This window comes from Schistocerca americana, chromosome 4 (genome assembly GCF_021461395.2).
Source record: "Schistocerca americana isolate TAMUIC-IGC-003095 chromosome 4, iqSchAmer2.1, whole genome shotgun sequence".
Classification (NCBI taxonomy): domain Eukaryota; kingdom Metazoa; phylum Arthropoda; class Insecta; order Orthoptera; family Acrididae; genus Schistocerca; species Schistocerca americana.
In genome coordinates, this window is record NC_060122.1 from 761,442,099 (window position 1) to 761,463,841 (window position 21,743).

Here is a 21,743-nt window from a genome sequence, read left to right on the forward strand (position 1 = left end):
TCTGGTTCGTCTAGCAAGCAGAGAATATCATCCATTATCTCCACCAACGGAGTAACTGCATTTTCCTGATAGTTTGTTCTGGAACACTCTTTTTTCTGTTTTGATCATGAAGATATTTACTACATTTTCTGAAATAGGGCGTCGCATTACCAACCATTTTTCTTGTAACTATAATTCTCTATTAACTTAAAAGTAGTTTTTGATCACTAAGAATGTGTATGAGTGTGCTTAACTCTGACATTGTCCCAGTGGTAGTTGACTGTAGGTATTACGGCTTGTTCTATTACCTTGATCGACTGGGATTGTGCAGTACATGCTTTGTACATCAAAAGAGACCAACATAGCTATATCCTGAATATACGAGTACACTTGTGTCAAAATTTACAGACGAAAGTAACTTTCTATGAAGTGCCACTGTCAAGTAACATAGCTCAACGAAACTTGGACCATACATGGAAACAACTGCTAGAGTTTAGCACAGACGGTAACTAGAAGAAATACGCTATGACACGAACAGAATTGACACTTTGCTCAAAGACAATAATTACACGGAAGTCATCGTGATTTATGATGTTCCCCTGGTTATTACAAAAGGCAGAACATGGTTCTTTATAGATGTGCGATGACCACATATGGCAATGCATGCTCTGCAATGTGCACTGTTCTGGCCACAAGGTTGGTAAGATGTTCTCGTGATGGGGCGATCTGTACCTAGACCAGTGCAGTTGCCAGCTGCTGGATGGCCAGTTGTACATGCTGACATGATCCAATATATCTCCCCAATGCATTACATATGTACTCGATGTAATTTAGGCCATGTGATCGTGCAGGTTGGTCCATTTGCCAAATATACTCTCGTTCCATGAGCTGCAGTACATGCCCCTGTTTTTATGTGGTCACTCATTGCCAACCATTAAAATCAAGTCAAGGCTGAACACAGCCATGAAGAAACGCAAATTGGGGAAAGGCACAGTGTCACAATAACACTGACCAGGTAGTGTACCACATTCAAAGAGTGGGCGGTCAGTACGTTCATGCAACATTTTGCCTCCAACCACCATAATAGGTACCTGAGCCACCAAAACGAACACACTCCGCTGCAGAGTGAAAATCTCATTCTGGAAACATCCCCCAGGTTGTGACTAAGCCATGTCTCCACAATATCCTTTCTTTCAGGAGAGTTGGTTTTCCCAGGTTCGCAGGAAAGCTTTCGTTAAGTTTGGAAGATAGAGACGAGGTACTGGCAGAAGTAAAGCTGTGAGGTCTGGGCGCGCATCGTGCTTGGGTAGCTCAGATGGTAGAGCAAATGCCCGCGAAAGGCAAAGCTCCCGAGTTCGAGTCTCGGTCTGGCACATTGTTTTAATCTGCCAGGAAGTTTCACGCTCAAGACCGTTAGACATACCTTCATATGGGGAGAGGGGGAAAAGTAATGCACCCAAGAATATTGCCGAACATGATAGTTTTGGTGATCCAAGCATTACGATGGTGAGAAGCATAATGCTGCATGGGCATACTGACCTCCAATACACTCACCCGTGAACGTTGTTGCAACACTATACTCCTTTCCGATGTAAATCTTGAATTCAGCCCAGACTTCATTTTTATATGTGACAACGAATGACTGCGTCAAAATGCATTAGGTAGAGCTGCTCTTGGAACGAGAGAATATTCAGTGAATTAATGATCCTGCCCAGTTCTCCAGCTTATAACCCATAGTCCTTAGTCCATAGTCCTTAGCACATTTTTGATTTTTATATGTAACCTGTCTGCTGCATTAAGATTTTATTTTTGTTATTTTTTTCCGTGTAATTAATTACTGTGTAAATTTCCAGATTCTCTGGTTATCTCTCTTGATTTAGAGTGTTTATGTCTTGCATCTATGATGTTTTTAAATTCTTTGTCTATTAAGTTCATTGACCTGGGAAAGGAAATTGGAACTAGTGGAATTAAGTATGAAGGAGAAGGCTATAAAAAAGACAGGAAAAACACGACGAACTAGTGAAACCGATAACTTACCGAGTGGGAGACTTAGTACTAGTAAAAGTTCATGCAAAATAAAAGAAAATAAACTCTGAAATACACAAATTCAACCAAGTTTATAAGGGACCATACAGGATTATAAAAATTGGGCATCCAAACACGGCGGAGTTGGAATATGCGCAGACAAAGAGAGTGCATGGTAAGGAGCATGTGGAAAACATAAAAAGGTACTACTCAGACGAGAACAGGGATAACCCAGATGAGGAAGTGGAATTCGATTAGGGCAATTGTTGAAATGGGGTGTTCAAGCTCCTTGATGTAGTTGGGTAAGACACGTTTGGAACATTTAGTTGTTAATCAGACATTTGAAAAAGGGGAATATTTATTTGTATTTTATTTTCTGATGTATTATAAACAGAGCTTCATATTTCATATCAATAATTACTTGAGAATGGCTGTAAAACCTGTAACAACTCTACTGTAATATAATAACTCATATGTCATGTGTTCACGTAATAATTTTTGATTGTGTGTTGTGTGTTATGTTCAATATGGACTGTACAGGATTATTGCTGCTTGATGGAAAATTGTGATTTGGACAATCCCATGTTTGTGAGATGTAATAACCTTTTGTAGAATATTATTATGGAGGCAGCCCACTACCAGAGTCGAGGGATTATTGGGTAAATTGTAATTTCATTAATTATTTACGCTGTGTGTTTTGTTCAGAAATCTAGTTGTTCACATATCTAGTTTCTTTGCCGATTCTTTTACGCCAGAGGCTCCAAAGAAGTCCTCTAGGGTGGGGATGTAAGGGGTCTGTAGGCCCTTACTATACGTTTGTACGCGGCACAGGTCGATGGGGTGAACAATCGATTATGACGTGTTGGGAGGGCGAGTGTCGAGAAGCGCCAGAGTGGTTGGCGGGAATGGTGTGTGTGTCTGTGTGTGTGTGTGTGTGTGTGTGGAGGCCATTATTGGAATACAGGGTTTTTTATCCTAGAAGGGTGTCACCATTGCCGTGGTTAGACCCCTAAATAATAAATAAATACCGGGAAAGTGATGTATCTTTATAAAAGTTATCAGTGACGTTACTAGTGCCGATATTTAGTTTCGCGTCTACTGCGCTGGCCTAACCTTGGATTACAGTGTTGGATGCAGTGATGGTTTAGCGTGTGACGATAATGGCAAATGAAGAAAGCCTGTGCTGAGATTAGCCGTAATCAGATATGTGTGAGGAAGGTAGTGGCTGTCTCCTTTTTGTGTTTTCAGAAGAATATAAGTTCGTAATTAGTAAAACTGTGTTGGCGTTCCTTATTACCATACATTCAGTATTATAGTATTGAACAGGACGAACTGGAAAGTAACAACTTCCGTAGCAGTCAATTCCGATTACCAGCCCATTTAGGTTCACGGTCATATTAATAAATATTGGGCTGCTATTCGATCAGATCAGGTCGGGTTTAAAATGGAGGTGTTAAACTTTCCCTGTTTGTAAATAAATAATTTTTACAACTGTAGCAGAGAAACACAATTGGCGTTCTACGGATCGGAGCGTGGAATGTCAGGTCCCTTAATCGGGCAGGTAGGTTAGAAAATTTAAAAAGGGAAATGGATAGGTTAAAGTTAGATATAGTGGGAATTAGTGAAGTTCGGTGGCAGGAGGAACAAGACTTTTGGTCAGGCGAATACAGGATTATAAACACAAAATCAGATAGGGGTAATGCAGGAGTAGATTTAATAATGAATAAAAAAATAGGAGTGTGGGTAAGCTACTACGAACAGCATAGTGAACGCATTATTGTGGCCAAGATAGATACGAACCCCACACCTACTACAGTAGTACAAGTTTATATGCCAACTAGCTCTGCAGATGACGAAGAAATTGAAGAAATGTATGATGAAATAAAAGAAATTATTCAGATTGTGAAGGGAGACGAAAATTTAATAGTCATGGGTGACTGGAATTCGAGTGTAGGAAAAGGGAGAGAAGGAAACATAGTCGGTGAATATGGATTGGGGCTAAGAAATGAAAGAGGAAGCCGCCTGGTAGAATTTTGCACAGAGCACAACATAATCATAGCTAACACTTGGTTTAAGAAACATACAAGAAGGTTGTATACATGGAAGAACCCTGGAGATACTAAAAGCTATCAGATAGATTATATAATGGTAAGACAGAGATTTAGGAACCAGGTTTTAAATTGTAAGACATTTCCAGGGGCAGATATGGACTCTGACCACAATCTATTGGTTATGACCTGTAACTTAAAACTGAAGAAACTGCAAAAAGGTGGAATTTTAAGGAGTTGGGACCTGGATAAACTGAAAGAACCAGAGGTTGTACAGAGTTTCAGGGAGAGCATAAGGGAGCAATTGACAGGAATGGGGGAAAGAAATACGGTAGAAGAAGAATGGGTAGCTTTGAGGGATGAAGTAGTGAAGGCAGCAGAGGATCAAGTAGGTAAAAAGACGAGGGCTGGTAGAAATCCTTGGGTAACAGAAGAAATATTCAATTAAATTGATGAAAGGAGAAAATATAAAAATGCAGTAAATGAAGCAGGCAAAAAGGAATACGAACGTCTCAAAAATGAGATCGACAGGAACTGCAAAATGGCTAAGCAGGGATGGCTAGAGGACAAATGTAAAGATGTAGAGGCTTATCTCACTAGGGGTAAGATAGATTCTGCCTGCAGGAAAATTAAAGAGACCTTTGGAGATAAGAGAACGACTTGTATGAATATCAAGAGCTCAGATGGAAACCCAGTTCTAAGCAAAGAAGGGAAAGCAGAAAGGTGGAAGGAGTATATAGGGGTTCTATACAACGGCGATGTACTTGAGGACAATATCATGGAAATAGGAGAAGATGTAGATGAAATGGGAGATATGATACTGCGTGAGGAGTTTGACAGAGCACTGAAAGACCTGAGTCGAAACAAGGCCCCAGGAGTAGACAACATTCCATTCGAACTACTGACGGCCTTGGGAGAGCCCGTCCCGACAAAACTCTACCATCTGGTGAGCAAGATGTATGAGACAGGCGAAATTCCCTCAGACGTCAAGAAGAATATAATAATTCCAATCCCAAGGAAAGCAGGTGTTGACAGATGTGAAAATTACCGAACAATCAGTTTGATAAGCCACAGCTGCAAAATACTAACGCGAATTCTTTACAGACGAATGGAAAAACTAGTAGAGGCCGACCTCGGGGAAGATCAATTTGGATTCCGTAGAAATATTGGAACACAGGAGACAAGACTGACCCTACGACTTATCTTAGAAGCTAGATTAAAGAAAGGTAAACGTACGTTTCTAGCATTTGAAGACTTAGAGAAAGCTTTTGACAATGTTGACTGGAATACTCTCTTTCAATTCTGAAGGTGGCAGGGGTAAAATACAGGGAGCGAAAGGCTATTTACAATCTGTACAGAAACCAGATGGCAGTTATAAGAGTCGAGGGACATGAAAGGTAAGCAGTGGTTGGGAAGGGAGTGAGACAGGGTTGTAGCCTTTCCCAGATGTTATTCAATCTGTATATTGAGCAAGCAGTGAAGGAAACAAAAGAAAAATTCGGAGTAGGTATTAAAATCCATGGAGAAGAAATAAAAACTTTGAGGTTTGCCGATGACATTGTAATTCTGTCAGAGACAGCAAAGGACTTGGAAGAGCAGTTGAACGGAATGGATAGTGTCTTGAAGGGAGGATATAAGATGAACATCAACAAAAGCAAAACGAGGATAATGGAATGTAGTCGAATTAAGTTGGGTGATGCTGAGGGAATTAGATTAGAAAATGAAACACTTAAAGTAGTAAAGGAGTTTTCCTATTTGGTGAGAAAAATAACTGATGATGGTCGAAATGGAGAGGATATAAAATGCAGACTGGCAATGGCAAGGAAAGCGTTTCTGAACAAGAGAAATTTGTTAACATCGAGTATTGATTTAAGTGTCAGGAAGTCGTTTTTGAAAGTATTTGTATGGAGTGTAGCCATGTATGGATGTGAAACATGGCCGATAAATAGTTTGGACAAGACGAGAATAGAAGCTTTCGAAATGTGGTGCTACAGAAGAATGCTGAAGGTTAGATGGATAGATCACAGAACTAATGAGGAGGTACTGAATAGGATTGGGGAGAAGAGAAGTTTGTGGCACAACTTGACTAGAAGAAGGGACCGGTTGGTAGGACATGTTCTGAGGCATCAAGGGATCACCAATTTAGTATTGGAGGGCAGCGTGGAGGGTAAAAATCGTAGGGGGAGACCAAGAGATGAATACACCAAGCAGATTCAGAAGGATGTATGTTGCAGTAGGTACTGGGAGATGATGAAGCTTGCACAGGATAGAGTAGAATGGAGAGCTGCATCAAACCAGTCTCGGGACTGAAGACCACAACAACGACAACAACAGCGGATATTGTAATTGGTGATGAATATCACTAGTTGTGTATGTTTCGTCAAGAGAAACATATGTCTAGGGAAACGTGTGTCTCCTCAACTATGACAGGCAGGTGGTCCTTACCCCACAGCGATTGTTGCTCGACGGTGAGGGATATGAGTATCAAGTTTTGCTTGCTATCGGTCCAGTGACTTAGGATTTTTATAATACGTGTGAATAACTGTGACTGCAGAAAATTAGACCAAACAGCAAAAAAGACAATATGTAACAACGTAACTTTTATTCTGAAACACTATATCAGGGCATTTTATTGGCAATTAAAGGTAACGCAAATTATTCTGCGCACTGATGTGAATATTTAAATTTTTGTTTGATTGTGTACTTGTTTGTTTCTTGATTGATGAGTGTGTCATATTCCAGCGTTATCTCTCGGCTGTTCTAAGTATTAAAATCTTATTTGAGCAAATCAAAAAAGTTAATTCACTGGTTATCATTAGCGAAGTTAATGAGTAAAGTTCCGTGAGTTAATGGCACATTGAAGAAACACGTTTAGGTTGTTAATGTGGATGCCACGTGTCTTTTTATTTTACTGGGTACTTAAAGTGTACTCACAATCCTGCGAACAATTTCAGTTGCCCGTCTCCTTTCAGTTCATCTGACCATATGCTTCACTAATTGTCATAACAGGTGCCACTATTAATCCATTTATTTGCCTTCCTGACATTTCTCGTTATTTCAAGCCTATTCTTCTCATATCCATTGCAGAAGTCAATTTCTGGATGGTGTGTACGTTTCCTATCATTGTCCCACTGTCAATATTCAGTATATTACTAGTATATATGTTTTATACAATTTTTGTTTCAGGTAGATAATAGACTTATTCAGAAATTAACTTTGAAATATTCGCAGTTAGTCAAAAATATTTTAAGAGTGGTAGCTGTTTATTTGGTTCTTTGCCCTATTCCGATTAGTTTTTTTGGCTAACATCTAAGAGTGACCACAGACTCTGATCCACAGGTAGTTAGTCGGAGTTACGACAATTTCAGCAGTTAAATATATAATCGATTTTAACAACCAGAAAATGTATCAGTAGCTGGACCACAATTTCTAAACAGTCTATATACCGGCAAAGTTTAATTTTCAGAAGGGAATAATGTGTAATATCTGTTACACGTTATTTTACACTGTACAGGGTTTGTGGTGGACCAACATTAATTCAGAATACAAGAATCAAATGTCTCTTAAGTGCTGTTGAGTAGGAACAGTTTATCTGAGGACAGGTAGTTATTGCTGTTATGATGCATAGGAGAAAGACACATTAGCTGCTATTGGCCGTTGAAATACATTAATGGGGAAAGTTGAAAATTTGTGCGGGACTGGACTCTAACCTGGAATTTTCTGTTTTTGCGAACGATCTTCCTGACTGCCTCGGCCATCAAGACCGACTCAAATTTCCAACTTATACACACACTACTGACGAAGTACGCCTGCCCATTACCCTAATTACTCGTAGCGATTTGCTGATTCTCGTAAGAGTTCGAGCGTATCGTGCATCTACACCGAAGGGAACGTTGTGCTGTCTCGCCCAAGTTATATACACTGAAGCGCTAAAGAAACTGGTATAGGCATGCATATTGAAATACAGAGATATGTAAACAGGCAGAATACAGTGCTGCCGTCGGCAACGCCTATACAAGGCAACAAGGGTCTCGCGCAGTTGTTAGATAAGTTACTGCTGATACAATGGCAAGTTATCAAGATTTAAGTGAATTTGAACGTAGTGCTACAGTCAGCCCACGAGTAATTGGACATTGCATCTCCGAGATTTTCCCATACGACCATTTAACTAGTGTACTGTGAATATCGGGAATCCGGTAAAGCATCAAATCTCCGACATCGCTGCGGCCGGGAAAAGATCCTGCAAGAACGGGACCAACAACGACTGAAAAGAATCGTTCAGAGTGACAGAAGTGCAACCCTTCCGCAAATTGCTGCAGATTTCAATGCTTGGCCATCAAGAAGTGTCAGCGTGCGAACCTTTCAGGGAAACATTCATTGATATGGACTTTCAGAGCCGAAGGCCCACTCGTGTAGCCTTGATGATTTCACGACACAAATCATTACACCTCGCCAGGGCCTGCCAACAACGCGATTGGACTGTTGATCACTGGAAACAAGTCTCATTTCAAATTGTATCGAGCGGATGGACTTGTACTGGGGTACAGAGACAATCTCATGAATCTATGGACACTGCATGAGAGCAGGTTTTCAAATTGTATCGAACGGCCGGCCGCGGTGGTCTCGCGGTTCTAGGCGCTCAGTCCGGAACCGCGCGACTGCTACGGTCGCAGGTTCGAATCCTGCCTCGGGCATGGATGTGTGTGATGTCCTTAGGTTAGTTCGGTTTAAGTAGTTCTAAGTTCTAGGGGACTGATGACCACAGATGTTAAGTCCCATAGTGCTCAGAGCCATTTGAACCACTTTTTGTATCGAACGGATGGACATGTACGGGGATATGGAGACAATCTCATGTATCCATGGACCCTGTATGTTAGCGGGGGACTGTTTAAGCTGGTGGAGGGTCTGCAATGATGTGAGGTGTGTGCTGTTGGAGTGGTGTGGAACCCCTGATACATCTCAATACGACTGACAGGTGACACGTACGCAAGCATCCTGTCTGATCAGATGCATGGATTAATGTCCATTGTGCATTCCTACGGACTTAGGCACTTCCAGCGGGACAATGCGACAATCCATTTGTCCAGAATTGCTACAGATTGCCTCCAGGAACATTTTTCTGAGTTTAAACATTTCCACTGGCCACCAAACTCCCCAGGCATGAACATTATTGACCATATCTTGGATGCCTTGCAACGTGCTGTTCAGAAGAGATCTCCATCCCCTCTACTCTTTCGTATTTATGGACAGCCCTGCAGGAGTCAAGGCGTCAGATCCCTCCAGCACTACATCAGACATTAGTCGAGTCGATGCCACGTCGTGCTGCGGCACTTCTGCGTGCTCGCGGGGGCCCTACACGATATTAGTCAGGTGTATCAGTTTCTTTGGCTTTTCAGGGTGTATGTATGTGGTGTCTGTTCTTTCGAACATGTCTGAAAGGAGAGACACAATTTTGAATCCTTCAGTCCCATATGATTATGTTTCAAATGGAATAGGAGAATTGAAAATTTTTGCCAGAGTGGGACTTGTAACCGGATTTTCTTCCTTTTCTCGCGAAAGGTTGCTTTGACCAGCTGTACTATTTGGACATGGTCGCTGACCGAATCAAATTTCCAAGAGGTTGACTAATTCTCAGGTGCTAGAGCAGCTGTGAGGCTGAATTGGTGTCGACGTTTCTGGCAGGTACATGCTGAACAAAAGTGATCACTCCAGAGGAGACGCAAAATAGGAGTGATGAGAAAGCATAAACACCCTTTGCTGCTTTGTATCATGTTCAAATTTCGTCGAATGGTCTTGAACGGTCCCTATGGGTTTCAGTGTGCATAACACAGCAAAAATTGAGGTCGCTCTGCACTCCAAGGGGGTGCCATCACATTCATTGATATTGGTATCCCACGACGTTCTTAGAGAAGGGTTGAAGCATCCATAAGGTTGAAAGGGACGCCACAATGGAAGTTAACCCTTAGTGCTGACTATACAAAACGATAGATAATGTAGTAAAATTTACTAACAACATTATTTTTCAAAAGAAAAATCAGACATAAATTATAGTTATTGATTGCATACTGTAAACAACTAACAGTTGGGTTAAGAGAACAATGGACAAGGATCCTGGGATGTAGAAGTGAGTCAAGTACTTTGACCCTAAAAGTGAGGATAACGCAATCTGAAATGATCTGACGCTGAGCAGACTTTGATTGATAATCTACAGAAGTTTCTCAATATAGATGTAGCTGAGAGGAAGTGGCGATTGAGATCTGTACGCCCTGATGAGGCCAGAGCGGCAGTACGTCACCCTGTTTGCTTCATGCGGCGACGTAAATTGCAGCTGCCGAGAAGTGCGCGGTGGTGGCGAGACATGGAGGCGGCACCTGTGAATCGACCGAGGGCACGAAAAAAAAAAATGCAAAAATCTCACGGTCTAGCGATCAGGCAGACATATTGCAATTCACTCTCTAGCAGAGCCCTGAAATTACAGTCGATTTCAGTGTGTAACTCAACCGTTCGCTGGTCGTACCAAGGACAATTTGGCTCACTTCTACGACAGAGCGCAAAGGGATACCAAACGTTGAGACTGGTAAACCAAAAACGAATAAGTGTGCCCTCAGCAAGCGAATAGTCCAAAACATTTGAAGTCACATTGTCGGTACAGTAAGAACATCACCACAGGATCTCCAGTCTAACTACTTGCAAGTGAAGTCAGTCTCAGGACAGATCCCAAGCACCAACCACACAAGCCAGAGCTTCAACCAAAAGGCGTTTCCTGACTGAAGTCCAGACCCCGAGTGCCTCGCACCTCACCAGATAAAAATTACCGTTGTCCCGCAAAGTGCACGAACGACACCGCCTTCACCCCATCTTGAGCCAATCACAGGGCTTTAAAGGCGCTAACTCTCCCCTCCTATACGACAGAACAAAGTCAGGTCGAACCAGTGCAAGAGTTAAGAAACCTGCGTCTCTGAGAAAAAAAAGAAACTGCCAATTACTGACTTTTTTAAGTTCATGTGGAGAGGAAAGATGTTTTTCTCCGATTTCTTGTCGCTTCCCACAGCAACATAGTGAACAGATACAATCTTAAAGATCTTCATCTAAATCGCATGTGCCTTGGAGCATGTCACTCCTAACTATGAGCTGTAATAAAGACACTGGAGTTTCTTATTCAACCGAGGCGGCCAGTGGAAGTGGGTCACAGGCCCATTTGCAGTATCGGTGACCACGAAAACTTGTGAATTTTTATTACACGTGGTTCTGCACACGATGCCTGGCTTAAGACTCCACTGTGTAGATGCATCCCTTCAGTTCATCGCCCCCAGCACAGCCTTCCACTGGCGCCACGGCAGGTAGCTCAGCATTGTTCTGCTGGAAAGCTGTCTCGACTAGGGGCTGCTCTGTCTGCCCTGTACGTCTGTGGGCCTGTCCAGCAAGATTTACTGAGGGATGGGCTCGCTGCCAATTGCTTTAACCTTCCAATATTCTGTTTCTGCGAGCTAAGAACCACAAAAATACCTCATGCTTTTAGTACCCTACCAGGCTCCATCAATGTCTGCTCAGACTTTCTAGAGTCTCGCTCAAGGTGTGTAAGGTAACAATATCTTTGATAATTTTCTGTATACGAAAAATAGGTGAGCGAGTAACTTTTCCTCTCTCAGGGTGTTGTTCATCACACTGTGAAGTGTCGTTTTCGACCGAAAAATGAGTGGGAGCCAACGCCCCAGGGAAAGGAGTGGCTTCATTGGCGCTCCTCTTGTCACCCGCTGAATCTGTTTCGTGTCGATTCTGAGCGGTGGTGTGTCTGAAATATTTTCGTCGGCCACCCATAAGAAAACCATGTGATTTCAAAGCTCTATTGCAAAGGCGTCATAAGAAGGGGAAAAATGCCAGTAAGAGGGAGTATGACGACCTTCCCATAGCGTGACACGTCCAAGATGGTGTTGGGTCAAATTATGGTGAAAATTGGTGCCGATGTGATGACATTAAACCTCCTTACAGCTCACATGAACTTCTGATCTCTGGCCATTTATGCGTGTGTCAGCGCCTTATTGTTTGAAGCATCGCCAAGGGTGAAGTTGGAGGGCGCCACTGCTACAGATGAATACGTTAGTAGTTGCAGTTGTAAACATGGAAAACCATAAATTGTATAATGGAATGACGACAGTGAAAAAGTGGGCCGGAATGTGATTTCAACTCGGATTTACTACTTATCGTGAGTGGTAGTATTGCAATTAGACTATGCGAGCACGACTCATGGATAGACCCAAATTTCTATATGTCGCACTCATGTGTCTACAATGTGCACTCCTACATTCATTACATAAATTCCAGTACAGGGGACATACTGTAATTGAAAGTCACATACCACATGTTATTCAGAAGTACGATGCATCCATATCTGAAGGAGCATTGCATCGTGCTTCTGAACAACACAGCCATTGCAATATCGGATTGCAGAGGAAGGCTGTAGACACCTTTGAGCCGAGTTTCAAACTTACACCTCACAAAGCAACACAATTACGATGTTTCGAAAAAGTGATCCTTTAATTTTGTTGCTCGGTTTAGTACCATGGAAGTTAGGCCCAACCGACTAGTCATGTTGTCTAACGCGCTGTTTCCCGAGAGGGGAGGCATGCCAGTCCGCGGCACGAAACCGCCTGGCGGATTAGTGTCGAGATCCGGTGTGCCGCCCAGCCTGTGGATGTTTATTAAGGCGGTTTTCCATCTGCCTCGGAGAATGTGGGCTGGTTCCCCTTATATCACCTCAGTTACACTATGTCGGCGATTGCTGCGCAAACACTGTCTCCACTTAGGTGTACAACATAATTACTCTACTACGCGAACATATGGGGTTACACTTGTCTGTTACGACAAGTTCCCGGGGGGGGAGGGGTCTACTGGAGTACTGGGGGCCGAACAGCACAGTAACCCTGCCCTGGATTCGGTGTGGGGCGGCGGTGACGAGGGTGGAGTTGACTGCCATAGCAGTTGTTGTGGGGTTGTGAACCACTGAGGGCTACGGAGGATGAAGCCTGTCCATCCTTTCTTGGTCCCCGGTTCAGTACACACGCAATACACCATGGAAGTTACTGGCTTATGTCTTAACCAACGTCCTATCGTCCTATATCTTCTTCTAGTCACTATTAGCCTTATATTTTGTGGAATGCAAATTCTTTGTCCCATCAAAATGGTTCAAATGGCTCTGAGCACTATGGGACTTAACATCTGATCTTATCAGTCCCCTAGAACTTAGAACTGCTTAAACCTAACTAATCGAAGGACAACACACACATCCATGCCCGAGGTAGGATTCGAACCTGCGATCGTAGCGGTCGCGCGGTTCCAGACTGAAGCGGCTAGAACCGCTCGGCCACAACGGACGGCTTTGTCCCATCAGCCCATTGCATTTTCAGTATCATTCAGTTACACCACACCTCTAAAGCTTGAATACCCTAGTAGGAAGATTTAAGTCTACCTTGTCCAAAGTAGGCAGGAGAAATGTCGCAGTAGTATGTTTATAATGTATATTATTTTTAGCAGCGGCCAGCTGCAAGGATACGCACTGCCGTAAAACGTAGAAAGGTGTGAGTTCTGGAAGTTCCCCTGAAATTTGAAAGCACACAGCGCACATACCAAAATGTAGAAACTTTAAAATGTATTACATAAATACACGACTAATTTGTCACACAAAAATACACACCTTATAAGTTCTCACTGCGCTTTATGTTTGTTAATATTAACATTAAAATCATTTGAAGTATTGGTCCATGAATGTCAGAGACAAAAGATAAGAAGAAACATCTGTCGTAAGTGTACCTGAAGTTGAAAGAAAACGTTTTTGTTCATCGTAGAGCACAAAACCTGTAACAACAACAAAACGAGACCGTAGCAGGCGACAAGAGAATTTGTGAAAGACATTTGATGGTGGATTTGTAATAAATCCGAAACCGGCATTGGTTTGATTTAAATACTCTTCCTTAAACCAGGTAATACACAATATGTATAAGAACCAAGAGGGAGCAATAAGAGTGGAAGACCAAGAACGAAGTACACGGATTAAAAAGGGTGTAAGGCAGAGTCGTTGTCTTTTGACCATGCTGTTGAAGCGTTATCGAAGAAGAAGGACGCAAATAGAAGAAAGGTTCAAGAGTGTGATTAAAATTCAAGGTTAAAGAATATCAACGTTAAGATTCGCTGATGACATTGCTATCCTCAGTGGAAGCGAAGAGGAATTGCAGGACCTGTTGTATGGAACGAACAGTCTAATGAGTACACAGTATGGACTGAGAGTAGATGGAAGGAAGACGACTATAATGAGAAGTAGTAGAAATGGGAACAACGGGAAACTTAACATCAGGATTGATGATGAAGTTAAGGAATTCTGTTACCTAGGAAGGACTAGCACTGGCTCAAATGGTTCAAATGGCTCTATACACAATGGGACTTAACATCTGAGGTCATCAGCCGCCTAGACTTAGAACTACTTAAACGTAACTAACCATTCCACACATCCATGCCCGAGGCAGGATTCGAACCTGCGACAGTAACAGCCGTGTGATTCCGGACTGAAGTGCCTAGAACCGCTCGGCCACCGCGGCCGGCACTAGCACTATCAAAAATGGTATTCCTGACGAAGAGAAATCTGTTAGTGTCCAACATAGGCCTTAATTCGAGGAAGTAATTACTGAGAATGTACTTTTGGAGCACAGCATTGTGTGGTAGTGAAACATGGACTGCCGCGTGGGATTAGCCAAGCGGTCCAAGGCGCTTCAGTCATGGACTGTGCGGCTGGTCCCGGCGGAGGATCGAGTCCTCCCTCGGGCATGGGTGTGTGTGTTTGTCCTTAGGATATTTAGGTTAAGTAGTGTGTAAGCTTAGGAACTGATGGCCTTAGCAGTTAAGTCCCATAAGATTTCACACACATCTGAACTTTTTTTTTTTTTTTTTAACGTGGACTGAGGGAAAACCGGAAGCGAACGAATTCAAAGATTTGAGATGTGATACTACAGAAGAACTTTGAAAATTTGGTGGGCTGATAAGGCAAGGAATGAGAAGGTTCTCTCCAGAATCGAAGAGGAAATGAATATATAAAAAACGTTGACAAGGAGAAAGGCAAGATGATAGGGACATCAGGGATTAACTTTCATGGTACTATACAGGGTAAAAACTGTCGAGAAAGACAGAGATTGGAATACGTCCAATTGACGACCTAGGTTGCAAGTGCCACTCTGAGATCAACAGTTTGCACAGGAGAAGAATTCATGGCACGGGGCCAAAAACATAAAATTCTGTACTTGGTTCGGTGTGCATGATACTCGTAGATCCGTCGAACTTCCATCACTGCAGCTCGCCATCAAACGGATGAATGGCTGACGCCGGCAGTGAATCACGGCGACCCTGATTGGCAGAGCGAGAGGAGAGGAGAGAGCGCGGCCCCCCCTAGCGGCGGCAGCTGGCCGCAGCAGAGCCTTGTTTATGTGTTGTCCTCGGCGGGCGAGGCGCTGGCTGAATCACCTCTGGGCCAGGTGGTCGCTGAAGCCGCGCATAAATTTGGCACAGTGGTATGCGAACTCGTCCGTTTAGCGGGCCTTCTGCGTGCGGTGGCAGGCCGCCAGCGGCCAGGGGAAATCGGCCTGACTCACCCGGGACTCAAAGCCCAGACTCGCAATTAGCGGCTGCTCCTTAATGAGCATTCGCCTCCTTTTGGGAAAAGGAATCCGAAGCGGCGAACGGGGTCGGCAAGAGTGGCGGATCGCTACGCGCACGCTGACTGGGTTGGTATCATCTGACATAAACAGACTGGGTTGATACCATCTGACAGAAACAGAGTGCCAACAACGCAATGTAGCGGAGGTTAGTAACTCAAAACGTCGTCTCACATCTACGTCTGAATTCTCCTTGTCGTATGATCGCTGGAAGAACAATTGCTTGAACTGGTTAAATCTTGTCTTTACGGTCCCTACAAGAGCGAAACGTAGGAGTTGTAGCATAGTTCTACATTCCTGACTTCTACACCTACATCTACATACATACTCTGCAATCCACCATACGGTGCGTGGCGGAGGGTACCTTGTACCACAACTAGCATTTTCTCTCCCTGTTCCACTCACAAACAGAACGAGGGAAAAATGACTGCCTACATGCCTCTGTACGAGCCCTAATCTCTCTTATCTTTGTGGTCTTTCCGCGAAATGTAAGTTGGCGGCAGTAAAGTTGTACTGCAGTCAGCCTCAAATGCTGGTTCTCTAAATTTCCTCAGTAGTGATTCACGAAAAGAACGCCTCCTTTCCTCCAGAGACTCCCACCCGAGTTCCTGAAGCATTTCCGTAACACTCGTGTGATGATCAAACCTACCAGTAACAAATCTAGCAGTCCGACTCTGAATTGCCTCCATGTCCTCCCTCAATCCGACCTGATAGGCATCCCAAACGCTCGAGCAGTACTCAAGAATAGGTCGCATTAGTGTTTTATAAGCGGTCTCCTTTACAGATGAACCACATCTTCCCAAAATTCTACCACTGAACCGAAGACGACTATCCGCCTTCCCCACAACTGCCATTACATGCTTGTCCCACTTCATATCGCTCTGCAATGTTACGCCTAAATATTTAATTGACGTGACTGTGTCAAGCGCTACACTACTAATGGAGTATTCAAACATTACGGGATTCTTTTTCCTATTCATCTGCATTAATTTACATTTATCTATATTTAGAGTTAGCTGCCATTCTTTACACCAGTCTCAAATCCTGTCCAAGTCATCTTGTATCCTCCTACAGTCACTCAACGACGACACTTTCCCGTATACCACAGCATTATCAGTAAACAGCCGCACATTGGTATCCAACCTACCCAAAAGATCATTTATGTAGATAGAAAACAACAGCGGACCTACCACACTTCCCTGGGGCACTCCAGATGATACCCTCACTTCCGATGAACACTGACCATCGAGGACAACGTACTGGATTCTATTACTTAAGAAGTCTTCGAGCCACTCACATATTTGGGAACCACTCCCATAAGCTCGTACCTTAGTTAGGAGTATGCAGTGGGGCACCGAGTCAGACGCTTTCCGGCAGTCAAGGAATATGGCATCCGTCTGATACCCTTCATCCACTTAATGCTGGGTCTTGAAACCTTTGAAGTAGGCTTTCCTGGATAGATAGTTGTCATCTTCAGACGTCTGCCAGTTCAGATTTTCCAGCGTCACCGAAATACTTTACGATGGGTGAAAGAAACTGTGACAACACGTGCTGCCGTTCTCTATATACGTTTGATGTACCCCGACATTCCATTCGGTTTGGGCGACACGCACTTGAGCAGTGTTCTAGAATGAGTCACACGACTGTTTTGTAGGCAGTCTCCTTTACAGCATTTTTCTAGTTTCCTGCCGATAAATCTAAGACTGCCACCTGCTTTACCGACGATTAAGCCTATGTGACCATTCCAAAAAAAAATTGTTTGAAATCTTATGGGACTTAACTGCTAAGGTCATCAATTCCTAAGCTTACACACTACTTAACCTAAATTATCCTAAGGACAAACACACACACCCATGCCCGAGGGAAGACTCGAACCTCCGCCGGGATCTACCACACAGTCCATGGCTGCAGTACCTGAGATCGCTCGCCTAATCCCGCGCGGCTGACCATTCCATTTGATATCTCTACAATCTACTATGTCTTGGTATTTTTATGAGTTGATTGATTCTAATTGTGACATACTGATATTGTAGTCTCTCTCATCCCATGAAACATGGGCCTCGTCTGGGTGGGGGTGGCTTGCATGCTTCAGCGATACAGACAGCAGTGCCATTGGTGCAGTCTCAACGAAGGGGTGTTCAGCAGACGAATTCGTGTTCAGAAATCAGATTAACCTGTGGTTCCTGAAGAGTGGCGGGAACGTTTCCAGTAGTGTAGCAGTGTGGGTGATTCACAGGTGTGGCCTTGTAATATTAGCCAACTGGCGCGAGGAGTAGCCGCGAGGTCTAGGACGCCTTGTCACGGTACGCGCGGCTTACTCCGTCGGAAGTTCGAGTCCTCCCTTGGGCATGGGTGTGTGTGTTGTCCTTAGCGTAAGTTAGTTTAAGTTAGATTAAGTAGTTTGTAAGCATGGGGACCAATGACTGAGCAGTTTGGTCCCGTAGGAGCTTACCACAAATTTCCCAATTTCCTTCAGGCAACAATTCATTGCTATAATGGTAATGAAAGCAAGGGGAAACTGAAACCGCTATTTTCCTGAAAGCATGCAGTTCTTTGGTATCGCTTAATGATGATGGCATCCTCTTGGGTAAAATACTCCAGAAGTAAAATAGTCCCACATTTGGATGTTCAGGTGGGGACTACGCAGGCTGGTGTCGTCATTAGGAAACATAAGACAAGCATTCTATAGGTTGTAGCGTGAATTGTTAGATCCCTCAGTAGAGTGATAAGGCTAGAGAATTTCCAAAGGGAAAGGGCAGCTGGAGTTAATATATGATGGAAATTGTGAAGCGTGGTTGTAGGTCAAAATGGCTCTAAGCACTATGTGACTTAACTTCTGAGGTCTTCGGTCTCCTAGAACAGAACTACTTAAACCTAACTAACCTATGGACATCACACACATCCATGCCCGAAGCAGGTTTCGATCCTGCTACCGTAGCGGTCGCGCGGTTCCAGACTGTAGCGCCTAGAACCGCTCGGCCACTCCGGGCGGCCAGTAACTTAACATATGAAATAGTTCCGCCATGTATATGATAAGAGTTGGAACTCTCCGTGACACGTACAACCGCTATCAGAATGCGTTAGTGTTGTTCGTGTTTACTGCTGAGTAAATTACATTAGACAATGAGAAACCAAAAGTAGTGGATAAATTTTGTTATATGGGCAGCAAAATAACTGATGATGGCTGAAGTCAGGATGACATAAAAAGCAGACAGGTAAAACCAAAACAACCCTTTACGAAAAAGACAAATTTGTTGACAGATATTGTAAAAGTTAGTAAGTATGTTCTGAAGGTATTTATCTGAAGTGTAGCCTTGTATGGAAGTGAAACGCTGACGATGACAATTCAGATAAGAAGTGAGTAGAAGCATTTGAAACGTAGCGGTGTAAAAGAACCATGAAGATTAGATGGGTAGAACGACTAACAGATGAGAAGTTGCTGACTCGAATTAGAAAAGGAAAATTTATTGCTCCAAAAGTACGTATAACTTGATAGGGCACATCCTAAAGCATCAAGGATTTGTCATTATGGTAATGGACGGAAACGTTGGAGGGTGGGGAGGGGAAGGGGATAAAATTCTAGATGGAGACCAAGGCTTGAACATAGCAATCAGGTACAAATGGATATAGGTAGCCGTAGTTATGCAGAGATGAAGAGGCCGGCACAGGGAAATGTAATGTGGAAAGCTGCATCAAATCAGTTTTCTGAATGAGGACTATAACAACAACAGAAACTACGATCTTTTTTGTTTAGAGAAGTGAACCGTTTTACATTTATGAACATTAAAAATGAGGTAGCAATCTTTGCACGACCTTAAACTATTATTAAGTTCTAACTGAATATTTGTGCAGATTTTCAGACAGTACTGCATGACAGTTAGCTGCGTCATCTGCGAAATATCTGAGTTTATTATTAATGTTGCCTGTCACGTCATCAGCATGCAATGTGAATTGCACAGGTTCCAAAAAACCTCCTTGGGTACACATAAAATGCATGAAGTTACTCCTGCATCTGACAGTGGCTTCCATACAAGGTAACAGGCTGCACCCTCCATGCCACGAAATCTTCATTCAAGTCACCAATTTCGTTTGAAAGCCTATATGATAAAAGTTCATTAATAGGTGATGGGGTGGCACTGTCAAATTTTTTTCAGGAGTTAAGAAGTACTGCATCCCTCTGACTACCTTAATATACGGCTTTTAGGACGTCATATTAGGTAATTAGTAGAGCTGGTAATAGAAAATTCTCTGTTCAAGAATCACAAGAGGAGGACGTATCCTCGTAAAAGGTCAGGAGACAAGGGAAGATTTCAGATTACATCATGGTCAGTCAGAGATTCCGAACTCAGAAATAGGATTGTATGGCACACCCAGATTCAGATGTAGATACAGATCCCAATTTAGTAATGACGAAGAACAGACTGTAGCTTAATATAAACGTCCGGAAGAACCAGTGTGGATGGAACTGGAACACTGAATTGCTGAGAAAGGACAAGACGGTTTGGAGGAATAGTAGAGTAGGCAGTTCGGTTTAAGAGGAGTGGACATCTCGAAAAAGGGCAATTCCAGTTGTTGGATGGACAAACATAGGGACAACGAAGGTAACTACAAATAAACCTTGGGTCACAGAAGAAATATTTCAACTGATCGACATGAAGGAAGTGCAAAAATGTTCAGGGAAAGACAGGAATACTGCAACAGAAATCCCTTAGAAACGAAATAAAAACGAAGTACAGGAAAGCCAAAGCGAAGCTGCTGCAGGGAAGATGTGAAGGAATCGAAAAAGAAATGATCGTCGGGAGAAATGACTCAACATACAGAAAAATCAAACAGTCTTCGATGAAAGTAAAAGCACTGTAACATTAAGAATGCAACAAGAATTCCACTGTTGAACGCATAGGAGAGAGCAGATAGGTTGAAAGAACGCAATGAAGGCCTCTTTGAGGGGGAGAACTTGTCTTTTACGAGCTAGAGGTAGTAATTGGAGTCGGTATGGAAGACAGAGAGGACGCAGTATTACAGTCAGAATATAAAAAAGCTCTGGAAGAACTGAGAGGAAATAAGGAAGAAGGGCTCGACAATATTCCATCGGAATTTGTGAAATCATTACGGAAGTGGGAACCAAACGACTATTCAAAGTGGCCTGCGGTACCTACGGAACTGGCTACATATCATAAACCTTCTGGAAAAATATCATCCACTCAATTTTCAAGATTGCAAAAGCCCACAAGTGCCAGAATGATCGCACAATCAAGTTAACAGCTTATCAATCAAACCTACTGACAAGAATAATTAATAGAAGAATGGTAAAGAAAATCGAGGATCTGTTGAACGACGATCAGTTTGGCTTTAGAAAAGATTAAAACACCAGAAAGGCAGTTGTAACGTTACGCTTGATAATGGAAACTAGGCTGAAAAAAATCAAGCAACTCTCATTGGAGTCGCCGACCTAGAAAAAGCATTCAACAATGTAAAATGGTGCAAGATGCTCGAAATGTTGAGGAAAATAGAAGTAAGCTATAGGGAAGGACAGGTTATATACAATATGTACAGGAACCAAGAGAGAACAATAAGTTCGACTTCAAGAACGAAGAACTTGGATTAAAAAGGGTGTAAGACAGAAATACAGTCTTTCGCCCCTACTGTTCATCGAATGATGGATATAAAGGACAGGTTCATAAGTGGAATCTATTGAATAGAATAAACAGTCTGATGAGTAGAGAATACGAATTGAGAGTAAACTGGTAGAAAAAGGTAATGAGCAGTAGCAGGAATGAGAATAGCGAGAAACTTGATTAGCACGAAGCAGACCAACTTAAGGAACTGTGCTACCTCGAAAACAAAACAACGAACGAAGCTAGGAGGACACAGAAATTAGACTAGCACAACAAAGAATGTATTTCTGGCCAAGAGAATTCTACTGGTATCAAACACAGGTCTTAAACTGAGGAAGAAATTTCTGAGAATTTACCTTTAGAGCACGGCATTGCGTTGT